General features: G+C 35.0%; 1 long non-coding RNA gene across 2 annotated transcripts in view; it reads right to left on the bottom strand.

The window, feature by feature from the left end:
- LOC106502391 overlaps positions 1,028–18,297 on the bottom strand; it is a 73,623-nt gene continuing 56,353 nt past the window's right edge. Inside the window, exons 4-5 of one of the 2 annotated variants that reach the window (XR_001295953.2) lie at positions 2,166–2,264; positions 1,028–1,454 (exon numbers count right to left, since the gene is read on the bottom strand). This is a non-coding gene — a long non-coding RNA (uncharacterized LOC106502391). The remainder of the gene's footprint in view (positions 1,455–2,165; positions 2,265–18,297) is intronic. The other variant, XR_001295956.2, reaches the window with a different exon arrangement.

The following is an 18,297-nucleotide window of genomic DNA, read 5'->3' as shown; positions in this document are numbered from 1 at the left end:
CACATCCATACATGACTACTGGAAAAACCATAGCCTTGGGTAGATGGATCTTTGTTGGCAAAGTACTGTCTCTGTTTCTTAATATGCTATCTAAATGCAGTAGTTTACATCACACAACCCCAAATGCCCAGATCACTCTCCTTCCCCACCTCTCCCTTGACAACCACAAGTCTGAGCTACATCTGAGTCTGTTTCTGTTTTGTAGATATGTTCATTTGTGTCAAATTTTAGATTCTATGTACAAGTGATACCATACGGTATTTGTCTTGACTTATTTAACTTAGTATAACAATCTCTAGTTGCATCCCTGTTGCTGCAAATGGCATTATTTTGTTCTTTTTATGGCTGAGTAGAATTCCATTGTATATATATACTACATCTTCCTTATTTATTCACCTGTAAATGGATATTTAGGTTGTCGCCATGTTTTCACTAGTATAAACAGTACCACTATGGACATATGGTGCATATATGTATCTTTTTGAATTATAGTTTTGTCTAGGTATACGCCCAGGAGTAGGGATGCTAGATCATATGGTAATGCTATTTTTGGTTTTCTGAGTAGCCTCCATGCTGTTTCCAATAGTGGCTGCACCAACTTACATTCCCACTAACAGTGTAGAAGGTTTCTCTTTTCTTCACAGCCTTTCCAGCTTTGTTATTTATTGAAAGTATTTTAAACACCTTACCCAGCACCAAGTTGCTAAAATTTTGAGGTTGAATGTGTCACCCCAGACTTAGCATTAACTGGATTTTCAAAAAGATTGACAGAGGAGTTTACTGCCTTTGAATAGGAAAATTTAGGCCATAGTATTCAGGTAACAAGACCTTTGGTATGGCAATTGACACCTCAGGGAATGTAAGCAATGTTCTTGCATAGAACTTTCCAAAAGTATTAAATGAATTTCACTTTGACATGTAAGAATGATAACTATACATTCTGGATTTTCAAAGTGATTACCAATTTTCAGTCTTTTAAATTCATAAATTTATTCATCAGCTATTAAGTACTGGATACTTTCCTAGGTTTACAATGATAAACTAAAAAATATGGTTCCTGCATTCCTGGAGCTTACAGTTAAGTAAGGAACAAACAATATTAAACAATGAATAAAAATTACAAATGTTATTGTTGTAATAAAGCTTTGTAAGTACAATAAAAGAGCAGGGTGACTTTGATGAAAATGACTTATTCAATATGTAACTAAATATAGTTTATTATCTACAGTTTTACAAAGCTTTATCAGTAAGTTCCCAAATCATAAAACAATTTCAATTATATTAATAAAATATTTGAATTTCATGAAGCTTCCACATTCACTTCTTAACTCCTCATATGGTAAGAAATATCCAGAAGCTCTGACAATGCTTCTCTTGATATTCTTTCTTCACTGTGGAATATATGGGTTGTTTCTATTCTGAGCAGGTGAATGTGTGATGTATTTTCCAAAGACCTAAAAATCAAAGAGACTTTAGTTAAAGCGACAGAAATGACACAGAGCTATTGATTCATGTACCTTAAATCCTCTCTGGAATATGAATGGAAATTATAGAATCATACATATATACACATATCACAGTGATATATATATGGATAATATGTCGTGATATTGAAGACTGTGTGTATACGTATTTTTATATATACAAAACACCTCCATACATGTTCACTTCCATATATATATTTAGATAATCTCCAATTTCAAAAATACTGTTTTGTGTCATTTTTTAAATTAAACTTCATGCTGCTGCTGCTGCTAAGTCGCTTCAGTCGTGTCCGACTCTGTGCGACCCCATAGACGGCAGCCCACCAGGCTCCCCCATCCCTGGCATTCTCTAGGCAAGAATACTGGAGTGGGTTGCTATTTTCTTCTCCAACAAATATCATTACAAATGAAAAAATTTGAAACCTTTGTGTGATAAGATTACCGAAAGTATTTTCTTAATTTTGGGTTGGTTTTGTTGCTTGTTTCTTCATGGCTATATAAATGTGTTTGTACTCTTTAGATAATATACTTGATCTTACCATAATTAAGTTCAGCCTTGATAGTAACTATTATTTGCATTTTTTATCCAAAATGCAGCCTCTCTCTTTAACTCATTCATGGCTTTCATTGTTCCACTGATCCCTTACCTCTAAGCATCAGCTCCTGATGCCTATTACTTACACTCTTGACTCTGTGATAGTCAGTTTGAAACATGCTTCCCATGTTATAATCCTCAGAACCCACAGATCTAAAACTCATGTTCTCCTTCTGCCAAAGAGCCTAGGAAGAAATTTGCCATATTATTTAGCAATAAAAGAAATGTGCACATAATTAATAAAGCTCTGAATCAAGCAAAGTGGTCCTTCTATGCTGTTACCTCCTGAATGATGCTTTTCCTTTCTTACTCATCTTTTCCCAGTTTTATTATAAAATTGACACATGACATTCTGTGAGTTTTAAGTGAACAATGTAGTCGATACATGTATATATTGAGAAATATATACCACAGTAATTCTAGATGATCGATCATCACACACACATAGTTAATTTTTTTTTAATTTAACACGTTATTGACCAGGTGATTTTTATAGAAACTAACCCCTGTGGCAGGCAAATTGTTATGTAAGTGAATATTGAAACACTGGTCAGTAACATTCAGGTAACAAAAGACACATTAATATGTCTCTGCCCAATGAATTAAGATACACTCTCTTAGCAACTTCTAAATTATAACATGGTATTATTAACTTTGTGTGCTCAGTCCTGTCTGACTCTTTGTGAGCCTGTGGACTGTAGGCCACCAGGCTCCTCTGTCCATGGGATTTTCCAGGCAAGAATACTGGAGTGAGTTGCCATTTTCTATTCCAGGGGATTTTCCCAAGCCAGGGATCAAACAGACATCTCCTACATTGACAGGTGAATTCTTTATTATTTTATTAAATTTATTTATTTGTAACTGAAGAATAATTGCTTTACAGTATTGTATTGGTTTCTACCAAACATCAACATGAACCAGCCATAGGTTTACCCATATCCCCTCTCACGTGAACATCCCTCCCACCTCCCTTCCCATCCCAACCCTCTAGGTTGTTACCAAGCCCCAATTTGAATTCCCTGAGTCATACAGCAAACTCCCATTGGCTATCTATTTTACATATGGTAATAGTGGGTGTTTCCATGTTACTCTCTCCATACATCCCACCTTCTCCTCCCCTCCCCCACCCATGTCCATAAGTCTGTTCTCTATGTCTATGTCTCCACTGCTGCCCTGCAAATAGGTTCTTCAGTACCATCTTTCTAGACTCCATATTTATGTGTTAGTGTGCGATATTTGTTTTTCCCTTTCTGACTTATTTCACTCTGTATAACAGGCTTTAGGTTCATCCGCCTCATTAGGACTGACTCAGATGCATTCCTTTTTATGTCTAAGTAATATTCCATTTTGTATATGCACTACAGCCTCTTTATCCATTCATCTGCCAGTGGACATCCAGGTCGCTTCCATATCCTAGCTATTGTAAATAGAGCTGCAATGAACATTTGGGTACATATGTGTTTTTCAATTTTGGTTTCCTCAGGGTATATGCCTAGTAGTGGGACTGCTGGGCCATATGGTGGTTTTATTCCTAGTGTTTTAAGGCATTCCATACTGTTTTCTCTAGTGGCTTTATCAATTTACATTCCCACCAAGAGTGCAAGAGAGTTCCCTTTTCTCCAAACCCTCTCCAGCATTTATTGTTTGTAGATTTTTGATGATAGCCATTCTGACCAGTGTGAGGTGATAGCTCATTGTAGTTTTGATTTGCATTTCTTTAATAATGAGCAATGTTGAGCATCTTTTCATGTGGTTATTAGCCATCTGTATGTCTTCTTTGGAGAAATGTCTGTTTGGGTCTTTTTTCCCACATTTTGATAGGGTTGTTTGTTTTTCTGGTATTGATTTTTATGAGCTGCTTGTATGTTTTTGAAATGAATCCTTTGTCACTTGTTTCATTTGCTATTATCTTCTCCCATTTTGAGAATTGTCTTTTCACCTTGTTTATAGTTTGCTTTGTAAAAGCTTTCAAGTTTAATTAGCTCCCAATTGTTTTTATTTCCATTATTCAAGGAGGTAGGTCATAGAGGATCTTGCTATGATTTATGTCCTAGAGTGTTCTGCCTATGTTTTCCTCTGAGTTTTATAATGTCTGGTCTAACTTACATTTAGGTCTTTAATCCATTTTGAGTTTGTATTTGTATATGGTATTAGAAAGTATTCTAAATTCATTCTTTTACATGTAGCTGTTCAGTTATCCCAGAAGCATTTATTGAAAAACTGTCTTTGCCCCTTTGTATATTCTTGCCTCCTTTGTCAAAAATAAGGTATCCATAGGTGTATGGGTTTATCTTGGGGATTTTATCTTGTTCAGTGTCTTATAGTTTCCTGTATACAGCTTTTTTGTCTCCTTAGGTAGGTTTATTCCTGGGTATTTTATTCTTTTCATTGCAACGGTTAATAGGATTGATTCCTTAATTTCTTTCTGATATTTCATTGTTAATGTATAGGAATGCTGGTGATTTCTGTGTATTGATTTTGTATCCTGCAACTTTGCTAAATTCACTGATTAGCGCTAGTAATTTTCTGTTGATACCTTTAGGGTTTTCTATGTATAGTATCATGTCATCTGCAAACAGTGAGAGTTTTACTTCTAATTTTCCACTCTGGATTCCTTTGATTTTTTTTTTTTTCTTCTCTGATTGCCATAACTCGGATTTCCAAAACTATGTTGAATAAGAGTGGTGAGAGTGGGCACCCTTGTCTTGTTCCTGATATAGAGGGAACGATTTAAGTTTTTCACCATTGAAAATAATGTTTGCTGTGGGTTTACCATGTATGACCTTTATTATGTTGAGGTAGGTTCCTTCTATGGCCATTTTGTGAAGAGTTTTTTTAATCATAAATGGTGTTGAATTTTGTCAAACACTTTTTCTGCATCTATTGAGATTATCATATGGTTTTTACCTTTCAGTTTATTAATATGGTGTATCACATTAATTGATTCATGTATATTGAAGAATTCTTGCATCCCTAGGATAAACCCAACTTGACCGTGGTGTATGATCTTTTTACTGTGTTGTTCAATTCTGTTTGCTCGAATTTTGTTGAGGATTTTTGCATCTATGTTCATCAGTGATACTGGCCTGTAATTTTCTTTTTTTGGTATCAAGGTGATGGCGGCCTCATAGAATGAGTTTGGAAGTGTTCCTTCCTCTGCAAATTTTTGGAAGAGTTTTAGAAGGATAGGGCTCAGCTATTCCCTAAATGTTTGATAGAATTCACCTGGGAAGTGATCTGGCTGTGGGCTTTCATTTTGGAGAGAATTTTGATCAGTGCTTATATTTGGGTTGTTCATAATTTCTATTTTTTCCTGGTTCAGTCTTGAAACATTGACTCTAAGGATCTGTCCATTTCTGCCAGGTTGTCCATTTTACTGGCATATAGTTCCTCATAATAGTCTCTTATGATCCTTTGTATTTCTGAAATAGCTGTTGTAACCTCTCCTTTTTCATTTCTAATTTTGTTGATTTGATTCTTCTCCCTTTCAGGTGTATTCTTTACTGCTGAGCCCCCTGGGAAGCCCACAATATTAACTTTAGTCATCTTGCTATGCATTACATCCCAGAACTTAAGTAATTTTTTAACTGGGATTTTGTACCTTTTCCACACTTTGACCCATTTTGTCCACATCCTCCATCCTGCAACCACCAATGTATCTGGAGTTTGTGGTTTTTTTAACTCAATATATAAATGGTATAAATGTGAAATAAAAATACATTATTTCTTTCAGTCTTATTTTACCATGTTGTTGCAAAATACAGGATTTTCTTTTTATGACTGAATAATATTTCCTTGAATGTATATGTGTGTTTGTGTATTTTATTTATCCATTAATCATTCAGTGGACACTTAGGTTGTATCTGTCTTTGGCTATTGTAAGCAATGCTGCAATGAACATGCAGATATCTTTCCAAGAAAAGAATTTTGTTTCCTTTATATGTATCCAAAGGTGAAATTGCTGGATCATTGGGTAGTTCTTTTTTTCTTTTTTTTTTTTTTATGTTTTGCTGAACCTCTCTACTGTTTCCCATACTATCATCACCAATTTACATTCCCAGGAACAGTATATAGGGTAACTTTCTCTCCAAGCCTAGCCAACATTTGTTATCTCTTGTCTCTGATAACAAATTTTCTAACAGATGTGAGGTGATATCTCAATTGAGGTTTTGATTTGCATTTTCCTGATGATTAGTAAGGTTGAATATCTTTTCATGTGTATGTAGATTGCTTGTATATGGTTAGAAAAAATGTCTATTCAGTTCTTTTGTCCATTTTTTAACAGATTGTTTCGGGGGTTGCAACTGAGCTGTATATGTTCTTCATATATTTTGGATATTAACCTTTGTCAAACCTAATTTGCAAATACTTTCTCCGATTCTGTCAGTTGCTATTGTTGTTGTTGTTCAGTCATTCAGTTGTGTCCGACTCTTTGCAACCCCATGGACAGCAGCACACAAGGCATCCATGTCCTTCATTGTCTCCCAGAGTTTGGTCAAACTCATGTCCACTGAGTTGATGATGCCATCCAACCATCTCATCCTCTGTCACCCCGTCTCCTCCTGCCCTCAATCTTTCCCAGAATCAGGGTCTCTTCCAATGAGTCAACTCTTCACATCAGATGGCCAAAATATTGGAGTTTCAGCTTCAGTGTCAGTCCTTTCGATGAATATTTAGGGTTGATTTTCTTCAGAATTGACTGGTTTGATCTCCTTGCTTTCCATGGGATTCTCAAGAATCTTCTCCAGCACTGTAGTTCAGAAGCATCCGTTCTTTGGCACTCAGCCTTCTTTATGGGCCAATTCTCACATCCATGCATGACTACTGGGAAAACTAGGAAAACCCTACCTTTGACTAGATGGACCTTTGTCAGGAAAGTGATACCTCTGTTTTTTAATATACTGTCTAGATTTGTGATAGCTTTTCTTCCTAGGAGTGAGCATCTTTTTAAATTCATGGCTGCAGTCACCATCTGCAATGATTTTGGAGCCCAAGAAAATAAAGTCTCTCACTTCTTCCATTCTTTCCCCATCTATTTGTCATGAAGTGATGGGGCCAGATGCCATGATCTTAGTTTTTTTGAACTTTGAGTTTCAAGCCATCTTCTTCACTCTCCTCTTTCTACTTCATCAAGAGGCTCTTTATTTCCTTTTCACTTTCTGCCATTAGGTGGTGTCATGTGAATATGAGGTTATCGATATTTCTCCTGACAGTCTTGATTCCACCTTGTGCTTCATCCAGCCCAGTATTTTGCATGATGTACTCTGCAAAAAAGTTAAATAAGCAGAGTGATAGTATACAGCCTTGACATAATCCTTCCCCAGTTTCCAACAAGCTGATTGCTCCTTGTCCAGTTCTGTTGCTTCTTGACCTGCATACAGATTTCTCAGGAAGCGGATCAGGTGGTCTGGTATTCCCATCTCTTTAAGAATTTTCCACAGTCTGTTGTGATCCACATAGTGAAAGATTTTACTGTAATCAGTGGAGAAGTAGATGTTTTTCTGCACTTCCCTTGCTTTTTCTATGATCAAACAGATGCTGGCGTTTGATCTCTGGTTCGTCTGTCTTTTCTAAATCCAGCTTGTACATCTGGAATTTCTCAGTTCATGTACTGTTGAAGCCTAACTTGAAGGATTTTGAGGATTACCTTGCTAGCATGTGAAATGAGTGCAACTGTGCAGTAGTTTGAACATTCTTTGGCATTGCCCTTCTTTGGGATTGGAATGAAAACTGACCTTTTCCAGTTTGTGGTCACTGCTGAGTTCTCAAATTTGATGGCATATTGAGTGCAGCACTTTAATAGCATCATCTTTTAGGATTTGAAATAGGTCAGGTGGAATTTCACACCTCCACCAGCTTTGTTTGTAGTAATGCTTCCTAAGTCCCACTTGACATCACACTTCAAGGTGTCTGGCTCTAGGTGATTGACCATGACATCATTGTTTTCTGGATCATTAAGACCTTTTCTGTACACTTTTTCTGTATAGTCTTGCCACCTCTTCTTAATATCATCTGCTTCTCTTGAGTCCATACTATTTCTGTCCCTTATTGTGCCTATCTTTGCATGAAATGTTCCCTTGGTATCTCTAATTTTCTTGAAGAAAATGTTCATGGGGTTCTCAAGGCAAGAATGCTGAAGTGGTTTTTCACTCCATTCTTCCATGGACCACATTTTGTTAGAACTTTTCACAATGACACCTCCATATTGGGTGACCCTACAAGACATGGCTCATAGTTTCATTTACCTACATTCTGTAGGTTACCTTTTCATTTTATTGATGATATCTTTAGTTGCACAGAAGCTTTTAGTTTGACATAGTCTTGTTTTTTTGTTTTTTACTTTTATTTCTTTTTAGGTATCAAATTTTTAAAATTCATATCAAAAATTGATGTAAGGGAGTTTAGTTCCTATGTTCTAGAAGTTTTTATGGTTTCAGGTCTTATATTGACATCTTTAATCTATACTGAGTTCATTTTTTATATGGTATAAGATAGTGGAGGGCTTCCCAGGTGGCTCAGATGGTAAGGAATCTGCCTGCAGTGTGGGAGACCCAGGTTCAATCCTTGGTTCAGGATTGAACAACCTAGGATCCCCTAGAGAAGGGAATGGCAACCAACTTCACTATTCTTGCCTGGAGAATTTCATGGACAGAGGAGCCCGGTGGGCTACATTCCTCAAGTCTCAAAGAGTCAGACATGACAGAGCAACTAACACACACACACATAAGAGAGTGGCCCCAATACCAGTATTATTAGACTATTATTTCCTCATGTATGTTCTTGGCTCCTTTGCCATAAGTTAATTGATCATATATGTAGATTAATTTATGGGTTATCCTATTTCATTGATCTGTGTGTCTTATTTTAATGTTGATATCATACTATTTTGATTACTGTAGTTTTGTAATAGGGTTTCAAATCAGGAACTGTGATGCCTCTAACTTTGTTCTTCTTTTTTAAGATTGTTTTGGCTATTCAGATATTTTATGGTTCCATACAAATTTTAGGATTGCTTATTTTTTTGTAACAAAAAAAAAGTGCCATTGAAATTCTGATGAAGATTGTGTTTGCTCTGTAGATTGCTTTGGGCAGCTTGAATATTTTAATGACAGTCATTTTTCAATCTGTGAGCACAGAAAATCTTTCTGTTCATTTTGTCATCTTCAATTTCTATCATCAATGTCATTGGGCAGGTCTTTGACATCAGTAGTTAAATTTATTCCTAGATATTATTGTGTAAGTGGAAGTGTTTTCTTAATTCCATTATTAGTTTATAGAACTGAAACTAATTTTGTATATGTTTTTATATCATGCAATTTACTGAACTTGCCCATTAACAGGTTTTTGTTGTTGTTGTTGGCAGATTCTTTACGGTTTTCTACATAAAATATCATGTTATTTACAAATAGAGATAATTTTACTTCTTTTCCAAGTTTGGTAACTTTTATTTCTTGCCTAATTTCTTTAATTAGGGTTTCCAATGCTGTGTTACATAAAAATGACCAGAGTGAGTATCCTGTACTTCCTCCTGATTTTAGAACACAGGCTTTCAGTTTTTCACATTAAGTATACTGTTGACTGTAGGTTTGTGTATACTGCTTTTATTATTTTGAGGCATGTTCCCTCTACAGCCACTTTATTGAGATTTTTTTATCATAATTGGTTATTGAATTTTGTCAGATGCTTTTTTTGCATCTATTAAAAGGACATATGATTTTTTACCCTTCATTTTATTAATGTGATATACCACATTGATGTGCAGATGTTGAACATCCTTGCATCTCTGAAATCCCACTTAATCATGGTAGATGATCTTTGACTGCATAGTTAAATTTTGTTTGCTAATATTTTGTGAAGTTTTGTATTTGTGTTCTTCAGAAATACTGGCCTGTTTTTTTTTTTTTTTTTTTTTTTTTTGGTAGTAGCCTTGTTTAGTTTTAGTATCAGAATAAAACTGGGCTAATAAAGTTTGTTTAGAAATGTTCCTTCCTCTTCTTGTTTTTGGAAAAGTTTGAAAGGATTGGTAATTTTTTTATTTTTTTTTAAATATAATTCACCAGCAAAACCATCTGATTCTTAGAGGGATTACAAAGCTATAGAGGGATTTTGGATTACTGATTCCATCTCCTTTCAAATACTTAGTCTGTTCAGATTTTCTATTTGTGCATAAATTAGTTCTAGTATATTGTATCTTTTTAGAATTTTATTTTTCTAGGTTGTCTAGTTTGTTGGCATGTATCAGTCTCTTAAGATTCTTACACGTTTCTTTCTGTGGTGTTGTCTCCTCTTATAACATCGCTCTCATTTCTAATTTTACTTAAGTCCTCTGTTTTTCTTGATGACTCTAGCTATGGTTTTTCTATTTTATTGTTTCAAAAGACCAGCTCTTAGTTAATTAATCTCTTCTGCTGTCTCTTTATTCTTTTTCATTAATTTACTCTCTAATCTTTGCTGTTGTCTTCATTCTACTAACTTTGAATTTAATTAGCTTTTCTTTTTCTAGCTCCTTGAGGTGTAAATTTAGGTTGTTTGAGACCTTATTTCTTGACATAGATATTTATCACTGTAAATTTCCCTCTTAGAACTGCTTATGGTGTATCCCATATAAGTTTTGGAATGTTTTATTTCCATTGTCATTTGTCTCAAGATTTTTTTTTAATTTCTTATTTGACATATTGGTTTTACAGTAGTGAAAATTCAATTTTCTAATATTTTTGAATTTTCCAGATTTTTTTCTTCTTGTAATTGATCTAGTTTTGTAACATTGTAGACCAAAAAGATGCCTGATGTGATTTCAGTGTTTTAAAATTTACCATGGCTGGTTTTGTGTCCACGGTAAATCCTGAAGAATGTTCTAAGTGCACTTAAAAAGCATGTTTATTCTGTGATTTTGGAATGGATCTTCTGTAAGTGTTTGAGTGCAGTGTTTCCTTATTGATACTTTGTCTTGATGATCTATGCATTGTTGAAAATGAATTGAAGTCCTTCACTATTTTTGTATTGCTGTCTGTTCTCTGGTCATGTATGTTAACATTTGCTTTATGTATGTAGTGCTACTATGTTGGATGAATGAATATTTACAAATGTTATATCCTTTTGTTAGATTGATGCCTTTATAATTGTATAATAATCTCTTTTGTCTCTTACTATGGTCTTTGGATTAAAGCCTCTTTTGTCTGACATAAGTACATTTTCCCTCGTTTTTCTTCAGTTTTGTTTTGCATGGAGTATATTTTTCCATCTCTTCATTTTTAATCTGTGTGTGTTCTTATAACAGAACTAAGTCCCTTATAGCAGCCAATAGTTAGATTTTTATCCATTCAGCATCCTGTCTTTTGATTGAAGAATTCAGCCCATTAATATTTAAAGTGATTATTGGTAAGGGTGGGCTTACTATTCCTATTTAAAATTGTTTTTGGCTGTTGTGCAAGTCGTTTGTTTCTCTTTCCTCTGTGAGTGGATGATTTTGTACAGTGGTATATTTAGTTCCTTTCTCTTAATATATTGTATCAATTAAATTTTTGCTTTGGAGTTACCATAAAGCTTATATAAATCATCTTGTATTTTTATAATAGCCTACTTAAGTTCATAACAACTTATGTTTGAATGCATATTAAAGCTGTAGCCTTTTACTCTTCCCTCTCATATTGCTTTTGTTGTCACAGTTTACATCCTTTGGTCCTTTGTATTCATTAACAAATTATAGTACTTATAGGTAGTTTTACTGTTTTTGTCTTTTAACCTTAGTAGATTTATAAGTGATTTACTCGCCACCCATTACAACATTAGAGAATTCTGATTTAACTATATATTAAATTTCACCATTAAGATTTATACTTTGATACACTTTTCTGTTACTAATTAGTGCCCTTCTGTTTCAACTTGAAGAATTCCCTTTACTGTTTCTTCCAAGGTCAGACTAGTTGTGATGAATTCCTTCACCTTTTGCTTATCCAGAAAACTCTGTATTTCTTCTTAAAATGTGAAAGACTTTTCTGGGTAGAATATTCCTTGCTTGCAGTTTGCTTTCTTTTTCAGCACTTTGAATATATTGATCACTTCCTTCTGGTCTGCACGTTTCCAAATAAAAATCTGCTGATAGTCTTTCGGGGATTCCTTTATACATAAAAGGTTGTTTTGCTGCTTTAAAGACGCTCTCTTTGTCTTTAAATTTTAGCAGTTTAATTATAATACGTCTTAGTTTGGTCATTTTGAGTGCATCTTGTCTGGATCTTTTTGGTCTTCTTGGATTTGCATGTTTGTTTCCTTCCCCAGCTTGGGAAAATTTTCAGCTATTATTCTTCAAATAATGTTTCTGCCTTTTTCTGTTTTCTTCTGAGACCCCTCTGATGGAAATATGTATCCACTTGATGATGTCCCTAAAACTATCTGCATTCTTTTTCCAGAGGGGTCCTGTCTTAAAGTTCACTGATCACTTCTTGCACTTCCCCTAGTCTGCTTTCAAATTCCTCTATTTAATTTTTTAGTTAGATTATTGTATTTTTCAGCTCTGTAATTTGTTTGGTACTTATATTTTCATCTCTTGAAATTTTCATTTTGTTCATGCATTTCTCTATAGACCTCTCTTTATAGACTATACAGTGTGCATCTTTACAGTGAGTATCTTTATGATAATTACATTGAACTTTTATTAGGATTGTTTCTGGAGTTTTATCTTGTTTTGTTTTTTTAAAAAAGATATTCCTGTTTGTTTCTCTCTGTTGGATTCTGTGCATTGTTTAGCTGGGTCCTAGCCATTGGTTGTTTCTCAAACCTCTGTGATTGTGTGAACAACCTTATTTGTTCTTGGGGCTCCCAGTAGTTACAAGTGTGCCAAGACCTTTCAGTGTACCAAAGGGGATGGATGATCTTACTTTTAGCATCTAGATGCAGACTGATTCGAAGCAGGACCCTTAAGCAGCATTCTCCGTGCTGAGTCCTGGGGGCAGCCAGCCACAAACTGTCCCTTTTTCTGCCACAATCCAGCTGAATGCAAACACAAGTCCTGCTGGTCATCAGAGCCAGGTGATGTGTCCTCTGGCCTGCAGCAACATGTAAGGTGCCAGACATGTTCCTAAGCTCCCTTCATGGTTGTTGTTTTTCTGTCTAAGTCATGTCCAACTCTTTGTGACCCCCATGCACTGTAGCACACCAGGCTCTTCTGTCCTTTACTATCTTCCAGAGTTTGCTCGAATTCATGTCCATTGAGTTGATGATGCTATCTAATCATCTCATCCTCTGCCCCTTCTTCTCCTTTTGCCTTCACTCCCTCCCAGCTTCAGGGTCTTTTCCAGTGAGTTAGCTTTGCATATCAGGTGGCCAAAGATGGCTTTTCATATCAGGAGCATCAGCCTCAGCATCAGTGCTTCCAATGAATATTCAGGTTTGACTTTCTTCAGGATTGACTGGTTTGATCTCCTTGCAGTCCAAGAGACTCTCAAGAGTCTTCTCCATCATCAGATAATGTCAATTCATTTTAATGTGGATTTTTTTCTCATTCACTTGATTTTTAAGAGTTAGCTAGCTTTTGGGTTCCTTTTAGAGGGAATTGCTTCATAAGTAGATTCAGAGCGTCTGAGGGATTAAGTAGTTCAAAAGTCTCTTATGTAGCCACATTTAACAGGAACCCCTGCTCTAAGCTTATTGAGGACAATAGCTTTACTAGTTGGCATTTGATAGGTACAGTAAGTCATATCCTGCTTTCTTCCCAGCTGTCACTATAGGTAAGTCATCTGTGCTCCTCTCATGCAACATTATCCTTTATTCACAAGAAGGTCATCATCTCTTTCCTACGCAAAAACAATGGGAGGAGCAGTATCTTTGATCAAAAAAAAAAAAAAAAAAGGGCAGGAATTTGAGATGAATTTTCCTTAATATGAAGGAGGAACTATGTTGTGTCATTCAAAACTGTATGCCCAATATTTAGCTTAATGTCTGATGTTATATTAGGCATCAATAAATATTCCTGCTTTAATAAAACTTATAATCCAATTTTATAAATAAGTTCATTTGTATCATATTTATAATAGCTTCCACATACAAGTGACATCATATATCTTTCTTTCTTTGACTTACTTCACCTATGTTGCTGTTAATGGCATTCATTCTTTTTTATGACTGACCAATATTCCATTATGTGTATGTACCACATCCTCTTTATCCATTCATCTCTCAATGGACATTTAAGTTGTACCATATGTATAGTCATATCTTGGCCATAGTAAATAGTGCTGTGATGAACTCTGGGTTGCATGTATCTTTTTGAATTATGAAATTTCTCTAGATATATGCTCAGGAGTGGGATTGCTGGATCATATGGTAATTCTATTTTTAGTTTTTTAAGAAGCCTCCTGTAACTTTCTTTTCTTGTGGGTTTTGTTTTGCTATCAGGGTGATGATGGTAGCCTCATAGAATGAATTTGAGAGTGTTCCTTTCTCTGTAATTTTTTGGAATAGCTTCAGAAGAAGAGATATTAACTCTTTAAATGTTTGACAAAATTCATCTATGAAGCCATCTGGGCCTGGACTTTTACTTGTGGGGAATTTTATTTTGTGGAGAATTTTAATCACAGATTTGATTTCAATACATGTGATTGGTCTGTTAATATTTTCTAGTTTACAGCCTACCACCATAAATGTGCCCAATCTTGTCCATTAATAATTTTTATTTCTTCCTGGTTCAGTCTTGGGAGATTGGACCTTTCTAATAATTTATCCATTTCTTCTAAGTTGTTCATTCTATTGGCATTTAGTTACTTGTAGTTGATCACAGTTGTCTCTTAAGATCCTTTGTATTTACGTTGTGTCAGTTGTAACTTATTTTTTCATTTCTAATTTCATTGATATGACTCTTCTCCCTTTTTTTCTTAATGAATCTGGCTAAAGGTTTATCAATTTTATTTTTAAAAGAACAAGCTGTTAGTTTCATTGATCTTTTCCAGTGTTTTCTTCATCTCTATTTCATTTATTTATGACCTGATCTTTATTTCTTCTACTATAGTTTTTCTTCTTCTTCTTCTTTCTCTAGTTGATTTAAGTGTAAGGTCAGATAGTTTATCTGAAATTTTTGCTGTTTCCTGAAGTAACTAAAACCTTCCCTCTCAGAAATGCTTTTGTTGCATCACATAGGTTTTGGATCATGATTTTTGTTTGTTTGTTTTCATTTGTCTTTAGATTTTTTTGATTTCCTGTTTGATTACTTCAGTGACCCATTGATGTTTAGTACCATAGAGTTTAGCCCAGCTTAAGTATTTTTCTTATAGTTGATTTCTAATCTCATAGTATTGTGGTCATAAAAGATACTAGATATGATTTTAATTTTGTTAAATTTATCAAGTCTTGCTTTATGGCCCAGTATGTGATCTATCCTAGAGAATAGTCCATGTGCACTTGAAAAGATTATGTATTCTACTGCCTTTGAATGGAATGCTCTATAAATATCAATTAAGTATATCTAGTTTAATGTTTATTTAAAGCCTGTGTTTACTTATTGATTTTCTGTCTAGATGAACTGCCCGTTGATGTAAGTGGGATATTAAAGTACCCCCACTATTATTGGGTTACTATCAATTTTTCCTCCTATAACTGTTAGCATTTGTCTTATATATTGGAGTGATCCTGTATTGGGTACATATATATAATTAAAATTGTTATATCTTCTACTTGGAGTGATAAGTTGATCATCATGTAGTGTCTTTCTTTGTCTCTTGTACACTATTTTAAAGTCTATTTTGTCTGATATGAGTATTTCTACTCCAGCTTTCTTCTGATTTCCACTTGCAAGGAATACCTTTTTCTATCCTTTCACTTTCAGTGTGTATGTGTCCCTAGATGTGATGGCAACCCACTCCAGTACCCTTGCCTGGAAAATCCCATGGATGGAGGAGCCTGGTAGGCTGCAGTCCATGGAGTCATGAAGAGTCGGACACATGAGCGACTTCACTTTCATTTTCACTTTCATGCATTGGAGAAGGAAATGGCAACCCACTCCAGTGTTCTTGCCTGGAGAATTCCAGGGACAGTGGAGCCTGGTGGGCTGCCATCTCTGGGGTCACACAGAGTTGGACGCAACTGAAGTGACTTAGCAGCAGCAGCAGCAGCTAGATGTGAAGTCAGTCTCCTGTAGAGAACATATGTATCTGTCTTGTTTTTGTAACCATTTAGGCAGTCTATGCCTTTTGGTTAGAGCATTTAATCTATTTACAATTAAGGTAACTACTGATACTTTATATTGCCATTTTGTTCATTGTTTTGGATTTGTTTTTGTACGTCTTGTTCCCTTCATTTGTTCTCTTGTGATTTGATGACTATCTTTAGTGTTTTGCTTGAATTCCTTTTTTGTGTGTATATCTTTTGCATATTTTTGGTTTGCCTTTACCATGAAGACTTGATATGGCAGTCATATGTATATATGTGCATGTGTGTATGTATATATATATATACATATATATGTATATAGTTTCGAGTTACTAGTCTCCTAACCTCAAAAGCATTCTCAATATTCTGCATTTATACTCTCCTCATGATTGCCGATTCTGATATCATATTTATGTGTGAGCAACTTTCTACTTTTACTATATGTCTGCCTTTAATGGTGAGCTTTCCCATTCACAATTTTGTTTCTAATTGTGGACTTTTTCTTTATTAAATAGAGGAGTTCCTTTAGAATTTGCTGTAACTCTGGCTTGGTTCTCCTGAATTCCCTTAGCTTATGCTGATCTATAAAGCTTTCAATTCCTCCATCAAATGTCAGTGAGAGCTTCACTGGGTATAGTACTCATGGTTGTAGGTTTTTCCATTTCATCACTTTAGATACATTGTGCCACTCCTTTCTGGCAAGCTAAACTTCAGCTGATTTATCAGCTGATAACCTTTTGGGAATTCTGCTGTGTTATCTGTTGCTTTTGTCTTGGTGCACTTAATATTTTCTCTTTGTCGTTAATGTTTGTCAATTTGATTACTGTGTATTTTAGCATGTTCCTACTTGGGTTAAACCTGCATGGTATGTTTTGTGCTCCATGAACTTGGATGACTGCTTTTGCTCTGGTTTCTGGTGTACATGAGACCTTTCGTGTGCCCTGCAAGAGTGGAGTCTCTGTATCCTCCAGCCCCCTCTGGACCTCCTACAGTCAAGCCCCACGTGTCTTCCACCTGGGTGGAAGGAGATTTGATTTCATCACTAGTGCATCTGTCCTAATCTCTCATGGTTTTTTCTACTTTGGATATAGAATATATTTTTTGGTAGATTACAGTCTTTTTTTTTTTTTTCTTTTTAGTCAATGCTTGTTCACCAATTAGCTGTGATTTTAGTGTTATGAGAGGGTATGGGTTCAAGGTTCTTTTACTCCTCCATCTTGTCTCTAAATGTTGAAACACATTCTGTCTTCCTAATGGACTGATCATTTTTCATTATAAAATGTCCCCCTCTTTAGATGCAATTTTGTTCTGAAAGTCTGTTTTGTCTGATATTGATATAGTGCCCAATGCTTCCTGTTGTTTAGTGTCTTTATGTTATGTTTTCCCATATTTTCTTTCAATCTACTTGGCTTTTGAATCTGTCTTTTGTAAATAATAAATAAGGTAACTTTAAAAATCTATTTTCTAGTCTCTCTCTACCTTTTGACTGAAGTAATTTCTCCATTTAAATCTAATGTAATTATGAATAAAACAAGATTACATTTGTTTCCTATATATCTTGTCTTTTGTTTAGTGAAGTATAGTTAATGTATAATATATGGTGCAGGTGTACAATATAGTTATTTACAACTTTTAAAGGTTATTTTACTAGTTGCCTTATAATTATGAAATAGTGGCTATATTCCCCACATTGGACATATATCCTTATAGCTTATTTTATTTGATACCCAATAGTTTGTGCCTCTTAATCCCCTACCTCTATACTGCCCCCTCCTTCCTTTTGTCTCCCCTCTGGTAACCACTAGTTTGTTCTCTATATCTGTGAGTCTGAAGTTTTTTTTGCTATAGTCACAAGTTTGTCATTTTTAGATTTCACATATACATGATAGCATTATCACTCATTATCTGACATTTCATTTAGCATTATGACTTCTGAGTCCGTCCATGACACTGCAAATGACAGATTTTCATTCTTTTGGGGGGCTGGGTAGTATTCCAGAGTTCATGTGTGTGTGTGTATGTATGTACATACACATATTCTTTATCCATTCACCTATTGATGGCTGCCTGTAGAAGTTAGCT

This window comes from Capra hircus, chromosome 1 (assembly GCF_001704415.2).
Source record: "Capra hircus breed San Clemente chromosome 1, ASM170441v1, whole genome shotgun sequence".
Classification (NCBI taxonomy): Eukaryota; Metazoa; Chordata; class Mammalia; order Artiodactyla; family Bovidae; genus Capra; species Capra hircus.
The sequence above is the reverse complement of the archived record's forward strand: the minus strand, read 5'-3'. Positions and strand labels throughout refer to the sequence as shown.